The sequence below is a fragment of the Colobus angolensis genome, unplaced genomic scaffold, assembly GCF_000951035.1.
Source record: "Colobus angolensis palliatus isolate OR3802 unplaced genomic scaffold, Cang.pa_1.0 Scaffold399, whole genome shotgun sequence".
Taxonomy (NCBI): domain Eukaryota; kingdom Metazoa; phylum Chordata; class Mammalia; order Primates; family Cercopithecidae; genus Colobus; species Colobus angolensis.
The window spans coordinates 1,503,684-1,512,161 of NW_012117365.1; positions in this window are offsets into that span (position 1 = coordinate 1,503,684).

Below are 8,478 nucleotides of genomic sequence, written 5' to 3' on the forward strand. Positions count from 1 at the left end.
AAGCTAGAATCCTGTAACTCCTCCCAAGAAAGATAGGGGAAGAAGCCAGAGCCCCACCTGGCCTGCCCACAGGACAAGAAGTGGGTAAGGGCAGGAAGGAAATGAACAGAGTTAGCTCCCAGGCTCCTGTCTCTGCCTGAGCCTCTATTCTTATAGTATCCGAGAAGGGGGCCATTGGGTGCATAGAGATGGGGAGGAGGCCACTGGGCTGAGTTTTCTCTTTAGGCAGAAATGCGTTCGTCAAGTTCTTAGAAATGGACAAAGGGCTCTGTCCTCCTCCACCCTAGTGGAGGATCAAGAAGGAAACTCCCTTGCAAAAGGGTATTTTAATCTCCTGTTTATGATTTATTCACCTCTACAGCAGTCACTGTCAGGGTGGTGTGAAAATACTCTACACCTTTGGGATGATAGGGTTGTTAGTGACCCACAGGACAGTAGAGATGTTTGCTGATGTAGCACTGAGTGGTGATACCCAGACCAGCAGTCACCCCAGGAAGTGGGGGCTACCCATACCCTCATTCCTCTGGTGGGGAGCTGTCTGCAGAGAGGCCTGCCACTGGGGGGTTCCAGGCCATGGTGCCCCTTGCTTCTGGGGAAGGGTTAGCACAGGGGAGGTTCTAGCTGGAGGAGGGGCCTGATGTGCTGGTAACTTGGGCTGACCTACCTACAATCCCTGGCTGCCAAAACTGCCCAGCAGTTGGGCCACTCCACTCTTCCACCTCTCTAAACGAAGGTCATTTCCTCCCCAAATCGACCTTGGGGAATTATTCTTTTAACCCTTTGCACCAAGTAAGTTCCTCATCCCCACCTGGATTTTACCCCATGAGGGTAAAGTGCGAGGCTGACATGTCTGTGTGATGTAGTGTGGCTGGACTTAAGGGTCTGTTTCTCAGCATCCTGGATGCAGGGGCTTGTCTGAAAAGCCACTCTGGAGCTAGCCTGTCCCAGAAGAGGTGGATGTGCAGGTGTAACTCCTGGTGTTTGCTGGGGTGGGGGAGCATCTGCTGTTTGAGGAGGGATGGTGGGGAAGGAAGGAACATGATCCCTCCGGAAGTCTCCCACCCTGGGGCCAACTCACTGCCAGGTTCAGTGTCCTGGCTCCAAATGCCCCCTCACCCAGATGAAACCCTGCAGTGGTTACAGGAATGGAGCTCTTTGTCATTCCACCTCCTCTGGTCAGGCGAGGTTCACCGTGCATATGGCAGAGACAGGAGTGGCCCTGCAGTATGTTGGGTTGTGGGCAGGGACAGTGATGGATGACTCAGAGCGTCTGTCTTTGTATTTCTGCTCTGTTCATTCTGTCCTACTTTCTTCATAGACTCCTTTTCCCTGCAATGGGTCTTTGGTATGAAAAAGGCTCCAGTAAATGGAGCCAAGTCTTGGTTTGACAAGGGGAACTTGATCCTTCAGGGAAGAACCATCTCCAAAATCACTCCCCATCTGGTTTCTTCTACCACCCAATTCTACTAGGAAAGGAGCACTTAGGAGGCTCTTGGGATGCAGCAAGTCCTAGGCAATGCCAGCATTTCATGGGGGCTGAGGCAGAACCCAGGAGCTCCAAGAAAGACCACCCATAGAGCTCATTCCCCATGGAATCACTGCCGGTTAGAACACTGAGGTCAAGCCAGTCCTCCCATGGTCATGCCACCCACCAGGGAAGCATCTCTGATCTCTTCTTTACTGCCAGCCTTGAGGAGAGCAGAAGCCTCCATTTTTAAAGACAATAAAGACCTCCAGGGGTACTTCTTTGGAAATGAAATGTAGCACAATCTTAGCCTATGTTACCAGGAGCCCTGACATGCAACCAGGGTCCCTCTTCCATGCCCTGCTGCCCAGGAGACGCTGAGCTCCTCTTCCCCTGGGGGTTCCAGCCCTCCTAATACCTCATATCCCCCATCTTCCTCAGCCCAGAAAGCAATGGGGCTTTAGTGATGCTCCTCTGTTATGTCTCTCTAGTTGCCTCTAGCACTGTGCAAACTCTGCAAGAAAGTGCTGCCTTTGCTTGATGTTGTAGATGAGTTGCCCTCCACCTGGCTGGAGAGATGGCACATCATTCAGGGCCAGAAGGTTGTCCAGCAGTGTTTCTGCAGTGGCTGCAGGGAGATGGAAAAGAAGAGGCCTGCTTCCCTGCCTCCTCCTACCTTTCTCTTCCACTCCTCAGAGTTTTCTTCTCCAGTATCCTGACACGTAAAGAGATTCTTTAAAATGCTGCTTCTTCTACCGGACTGTCTTTCACTGAGTGGTCAGGGAGGAGATGAAAATGTGGACACACCCCCCACGCCTTCTCCCTCAACCTTTTCACTCACGTCAGAAGAGGTTGGGGCAAAACAAAACAAGCATGATTGAAGAGCAGGGGAAGCCCACACAATCAGGTGAGGCCTGATGGGGGCTGGACTGGCCTGGTCTGGCTGGGAAAGGGTTCTTTTAAAAGCGTGCCTGAGCATCTCAGAGCAATGTCAGTGATGCCAAAGAGAGCAACTTGGCCTCCTTGGGCACCAACTCTGCCAGCTGAGTTGCACAAACGTGGCTCAGATGTTGGCGTGTCCGATGGTGGGACCTTGTTCTCTGATAAAGGGCTTAATCTTTCCATGTAGCAAAGCAACTCTCCCTCCCTCCCCTCCCCCCGAACCCTGAGCTTGGGCTTGTGTGGGCCCAGCATGGCTGTGCCTGTGAGGGAAGCCACATCAGTGAGAGAAAGTTGCGTTCTCTCAGGGGTCTAGACTGGCTTGGGGCAGGTGCTTGTTGAAAAGCATGAGTGTTTCTGCTTTGGGAAACCCTTCCAGGGCTCTGGCTGGAAACTTGGCCAGTAAGGACGGGGCCTTGGGCCTCCCAAGGAGTTCACAATGATGCCAGGAAGGGTCCCTGAGCCTGGGTTCCAGTCAGCTTGGCTAACAGAATGGGGCCTGGGAATTCCAGGGGCAACTGAGCATCCACCACATTAGCCAGTGATCTGGATGGGGACAGCTGGCTACAGGGAATCAAAGACTGTTCTGTACAGTTTTGCCAGAAACTGTGACCTTGGGCAAGGCTCCTCACTTTTCTGGGCCTCAGCTTCCTCATCTGCAAAATGGGAGCATTAGCTCATCTCCCCATGGTTCCCTCCCGGTTTTAATTAAAAGTCTCTGATCCGGAGCACATGAGGGTTGCGAGCCTGGTGCACCTGGTTCCTGTCTCCGTGGGCTGGTTTCCTCCAGCCCCTGATGCCCAGGCTGGGCGCAGGCCCTCATCTGGTCCACACCCAGATGCTGCCTCAGACAAGAACTCTGGGAATCCTAACAGACTCTGCTTTCCTCTCTTCGTGGTTTGTCCTCCCTCTTTTATTCTCATGTGATGATGAGACATAATGAAGGGTCGTCTACAATGGACAGTTTTCAAGGTGCTGATGTGATGTCACAACCTCAGCTACATCCTGAGTAGGTCAGTGTCCCCATCAGCAGATGAGGCTGGGTCTTTCCTCATTTCTGCTTCTGGGATGACATCAGCGGGAGAGTTGAAGATCTGAGAATTCTAAAGGAAATGTTCTCTGATGGGAGGAGAGAGGGAACTTACTTCCCTTCAAAGTAGTTTGCTTCTTAAGACCACTCCTTCCTCCAGACCACTCCTTCCAGAATGTCTTTAACCAGACATCATCTCAGAAGGCAGGGTGGCTGCTTCCTTAGGAAGAGTGGGCCTGATAGCTCAACCAACTCCTTTAGCATATAAACTCACAGAAGGCGAGAACCCCTTTTTTTAGACTTTCCAAATGCATCCTGCAAAGAGAGAGATAGCTGATAGGGACTGACAAGCACACTGTTTGGATAAGAAGCAATTAGCCTTTTATATCTGTGCTCTATACATTTTCTCTGTGCAGCATCTTTCCTAACTTGTTGTGGTTCCTGGGTGGCAGGTGCACAGCTGGGAGGGACTGCCGGCTGTTTCGTACAACGTTCTTGCCAATTCCCTTGAGGAGAAAATTCTTCACACGGCTTCTGCATGTACAGTATTTGGGCAGCAAAACATGATTAAAGTCAGTTTGAAAATGGTTTCATGTGTTGCTTTCTATAGATGGTTCTTCATTCTAGGAGGAAGAAAACAGGGTTCCAGGTGGCTAAAAAGAGGAGGAGGAGGATGCCTTGGTGGAGAGGCAGGGGAGAGCAGTACATTTCAGAAAAAAGCATGAAACATATGGCCTGGGCCTCTGACTCCTGTTTGGGAACTCTATGGTCACAGCAATGTTCCTGAGCCATGAACTCTGACGGGTCCAGGCAGCTTCCTGGCTCTGTCTCCCAGGTCCCCTGCTTCCAGGCCCTCAAAGCCTTCTATTTCCACAGACTCCACAAGGGATATCCAACAACAGAGGAAGGTAAGATCCAGCTAAGGCCACAGCTGTTGACCCACTGTTCTTTTCTTTCTGAGCTTTTGGATCCAGCATCTCTGCTCAGGCATTTGACTGGCTTATTGCAGCCACACCTGATACCAGCAGTAAACATAGCAGTTAACCTCTATGTGCTGCATCCTCCATCAGTCACTGATGCCTGGAGCGCCCATTGTCTTCCCTGCCTGATGGTGGAGCAGAACAGTTTGTTAATATTCAGTCATTTCTGGGCAGATCCATTGTCCTCCTAGGGCTGGGTTTGCGGGGTACAGAAGATGGATAAAAGAAGTGTAGCATCATCATGGCATGTGCTTGCTGGCACAAGGCTGGCACCCTCCTCCCAAGAGCCCTCCAGGGAACCTCCACTGCATTGGCTCTGGCCCTTGGCCTTGCAGGTCCCGTGAGCACCATCTCTTGAAGGAAGGATCATAAGATCAATATGTGAGCTCTGGGGCCCCCCAGGATTCTGTCTTTTCCCTCTTTCCCACTGCTGCTCTCTCCCTGAGACATGGCTTATACTCTCATGAGTCTAAGAACTTCTATGCTTCTATCCAGAAATTCCTTCCAATAACAACTGCACCGTCCCCCATCCACCCCCTAAAAAACAAAAAGCAGACAACAAAAACTGAGATCCAAAGAAATTCTAAAGGCTGTTCTTCAGATAGAATAAACATATCTAAGAACAATGACTGGAACACAATCAATCCTACATGTTTGCTATTAAGGGAAATGATCCTGGATGGAAAGGCTGAAATGCAAGAAGGAAAAGTGAGCAAGGTAATAGGTTTTAAAATATTAGTAAAATATAGGCCAGGTACTGTGGCTTATGTCTGTAATCCCAGCACTTTGGGAGGCAGAGGCAAGATGATCACTTGAGGCCAGTAGTTCAAAACTGGCCAGGGCAACATAGTGAGAACTCATCTCTACCAAAAATTTAAAAATTGGCCAGACATGGTGGCACATGCCAGTAGTCTTAGCTACTTGGGAGGCTGAGGCAGGAGGACTGCTTGGAGCCCAGGAGTTCAATGGTTCAGTGAGCTATGATTGTGCCACTGCACTCCAGCCTGAGTGACAGAGCAAGTCATTTGTTGTCTCTTTAAAAAATTTAGTAAAGCATCCTGCCTCACAATGACTTTCCTGTTGTCTTTCATGTGTCATTCCAACTTTTCTAGTCCATACCACAGTGCCTTGCAAAAACACATAAATAAAGCAATCACATCTGATTGTTAAGCTACCAAAAAAAAAAAACCCCCAGTATCAATTATTAGAACTAATAAGAGCATTCTTGCTGGATACAAGATAACCCTACAAAAATCAATTGCATTTTTCTATAGCAACCAAAACCAATGAAAAATAAGTATGAGTTATCCACAATAGCAATAAAAGTCATTAAACATCTAGAGATTATTTAAGAATATTTAATACCTCTATGGAGATAACTTTCAAATTCTAATAAAAGAGATAATCTGGGCCAGGCGTGGTGGCTCACACCTGTAATCCCAACAACTTGGGAGGCTGAGGCAGGTGGATCATGAGGTCAGGAGTTCAAGACCAGCCTGGCGAAGATGGTGAAACCCTGTCTCTACTAAAAATACAAAAATTAGCCGGGCATGGTGGCAGGCGCCTGTAATCCCAGCTACTCGGGAGGCTGAGGCAGAGAACTGCTTGCACCTGGGAGGCAGAGGTTGCAGTGAGCCAAGATCGTGCCACTGCACTCTGACAGAGTGAGACTCTGTCTCAAAAAAAAAAAAAAATCTGAATAAATGGAATTCCCTGTTCTTTGATGAGATAGTTTAAAGATAGTAGCTCTCCACAAATCCATAAATTCTATATATATGCATTTATTATCATTATTATTATTATTATTATTTAGGAGACAGGGTCTCACTGTGTCACCCAGGATGGAGTACAGAGGCACAGTCATTGCGCACAGCACCTGGGCTCAAGTGATCCTCCCATCTCAGCCTTTCCACTAGCTGGGATTACAGGCATGAGCCACTGCACCCAGCTCATTCGATGTGATCTGAATAAAAATTTCAATTGGTTTTTTGTTTGTTTGTTTGTTTGTTTGTTTTGAGATGGAGTCTCACTCTGTTGCCTAGGCTGGAGTGCAGTTGCGTGACCTCAGCTCACTGCAACCTCCACCTCCCAGGTTCAAGCGATTCTTCTGCCTCAGCCTTCTGAGTAGCTGGTACTACAGGTGCAAGCCACCATGCTCGGCTAATTTTTATACTTTTAGTAGAGATGGGATTTCACCATATTGGCCAGGCTGGTCTTGAACTCCTGACCTCAGGTGATCCACCCACTTCAGCCTCCCAAACTGCTGAGATTACAGGTGTGAGCCACCGCACCCGGCCTTCAGTTGGTATTTTAAGAGGTAAACTTCCTCTACAATTTATGTGCAGTAATGCAAGTCCATGAATGGTTGGATTAACTTCTGTGTAAAAAAGGATGCCCAAAGATTGAAACATGAATATCTGGAAAATTAATATATGACAAAGGGAGCACCTTAAAACAACAGGGGGAAATGGATTGTATAAATATGTTAGGAAAATTTGGCTGGGCACAGTGGCTGACACCTGTAATCCCAGCACTTTGGGAGGCTGAGGCAAAAAGATCCTTTAAGACCAGTAGTTCCAAATTAGTTTGGGCAACATAGCAAGATCCCGTAACTACAACTGGAAAAAAACTGCATCACTATCTGGACAAAGAAAGATTCAAAATTGAAAGGTAAAATGTAAAGTTAATTTTAAAAAGTCAGATAAGTAATTTTGTGAATTAAGGGCAAGGAAGAACTTTTAATATTGATCATTAATATGCAAATTAAGGCAACAATGAGATCAGTTTATACCTACAAGAGACCGGCAAAAATGAGAAAGCTGGGTAATACCAAATGATGGCAAGGACATGAAGATACAGGAATTTCAGATTCTATTGTTGGAATGTAGGCTGGTGCAGCCATTTTGAGGAACAATCTGACACTACCTGGTCCAATTATTATGCAGACCTTATGACCAGTACATCTGTATATAGATCCATTAAAGGAATACATATAAGAATTTGCATTGAAGCATCATCTGTGGTGGTGGTGGTATGGTAGGCAGAATAATGGCCCTGTGAAGATGCATTATAATCCTCAAATCTATGATGATGTTAATTGACATGGCAAAAGGGCCTTTGCAGATATGAGTATTTTGAGGACTTGGAGATAGGGAGATTATCCTGGATTATCTGGGATGATTATGTGGGCCCAGTCTAATCACATAGGTCCTTACCGTGGGAAGTCTGGGCCAGGCACAGTCACTCATACCTGTAATCCCAATACTTTGGGAGGCCAAGGTGGGAGGATTGCTTGAGGCCAAGAGTTTGAGATCAGCCTGGGCAACATAACAAGACCTATCTTTAAAAACATTTAAAAATTAGCTTGGTGTGCTGGCAATGTAATCCCATGTAATGCTGGCCTGTAATCCCAGCCACTCAGGAGGCTGAGGTGGGCCGCTGGAGCCCAGGAGTTTGAGGCTCCAGTGAGCTATGATGGTGCCACTGCACTACTGCCTGGGTGACAGAGTGAGACTCTGCCTCAAAAAAAAATTTTTTTTTTGAAAAGAAAATCTTTCTCGTCTGTGATCAGAGGGAGTCAGATCATTCTGATTCCACAATGGTCAGAGAGACGTGGTGTTAGGGGCTTTGAAGATTGATGAAGGGGAGAATGAGTCAAAGAATGTGAGCAGTCTCCAGACGCTAAAGTCAAAGAAATGAATTCCCCCTCATTGCCTCCGTAAATAACTCTTCATCTCAATCATAAATATACTAAAGTTAAAAATGGGCAAAGGATCTGAACTGACATTTTTCCAAAGAAGATATACATATGGCTAATAAGTACATGAAAAGATTTTCATTGTTGCACTTGAAATGCAAATCAAAGCCATAGTGAGTTACTACTTCACATCCAGTAGGGTGGCTAAGATTTAAAAAAAAGACAGATGGCTGGGCGCGGTGGCTCATGCCTGTAATCCCAGCACTTTAGGAGGCCGAGGCGGGTGGATCACGAGGTCAAGAGATCAAGACCATCCTGGCTAACACGGTGAAACCCCGTCTCTACTAAAAATACACAAAATTAGCCG